Genomic DNA, 943 nt, shown 5'->3' with positions numbered 1-943 from the left:
TGTGAAACTACGAAGATTGCTTATATAAGGTATAAAATACGTCAAGTATGTGTACTCGGCGGAATAGCTCAGTAGGCTAAAGCGTTTTTACTTCAGGACTCTGGCAGGACTCCAGGGGTCACTGGTTCGAAACCTGCTCCGGGCAATGTTCTTTTCCTTTTTTTAATTTTATTCTTGATTTTTTACTGGAGCTTTTACGATCCAATGTTTAAAATTATCAATATAAAGAATTTAATGAATAAGTTAAAAAATGCCAAAATCTGTGAAAAGGCCCCTTTAATGAAAAAACAATGTCATAAGAACGATATAAATATGTGTTAACCAACATCTTAGATTGCATTGTGTGTAATAAACACATGTTTACAAGAAAAGCTGAGGCATCATTAAACGGCATCTGTTATTGTTCACGAACATTAAATTTAACGTCATGAAACGTTAAATCTAACGTCATGACATACGTTAAACAGATTTGTATCAGTATCAACATATGTTTAATATGCCTCGGTAGCGCAGTAGGTAGCGCGTCAGTCTCATAGCCATATAAGGGCGATCTGAAGGTCGTGAGTTCGATCCTCACCCGGGGCAGATATTTTGAAAACATTGATAAATATCAAACAGAAAAGTATCGTATATACATAATTAGTCGAATTGTATAATTATTTTGTACCAATGACATGATGAGCGGACGTACATAAATTGCAATGAAACTTATCTAAATACAAAAGTATCATTAACAATATGTAAATGTGTATTTTTTGTTCATTATTGTACTATCGGTACTGAATTGATGAATTAAAACATTCGCATTCTTTACGACATGAACAAACATTCAACGGACCGACATTCAATCGAATTTCAAGCCACTGTTGCAAGCCTGTTGTCTTATTGACTGAGAACCATTCAAGCTCATTTAATATCAAAAGGCGAGATTTTACCAACGCAG

The 943-nt window shown here is 34.4% G+C and overlaps 1 non-coding gene across 1 annotated transcript; it reads left to right on the top strand.

The window, feature by feature from the left end:
• Positions 1 to 498: 498 nt before the first annotated feature.
• On the top strand, positions 499 to 585 carry Trnam-cau (transfer RNA methionine (anticodon CAU)). The gene is given in 2 exon segments: positions 499 to 535; positions 550 to 585. It is a non-coding gene; the product is annotated as a tRNA-Met (tRNA).
• The last annotated feature ends 358 nt before the right edge of the window (positions 586 to 943 follow it).

The sequence above is a fragment of the Dreissena polymorpha genome, chromosome 8 (genome assembly GCF_020536995.1).
Source record: "Dreissena polymorpha isolate Duluth1 chromosome 8, UMN_Dpol_1.0, whole genome shotgun sequence".
NCBI classification, from domain to species: Eukaryota; Metazoa; Mollusca; class Bivalvia; order Myida; family Dreissenidae; genus Dreissena; species Dreissena polymorpha.
The sequence above is the reverse complement of the archived record's forward strand: the minus strand, read 5'-3'. Positions and strand labels throughout refer to the sequence as shown.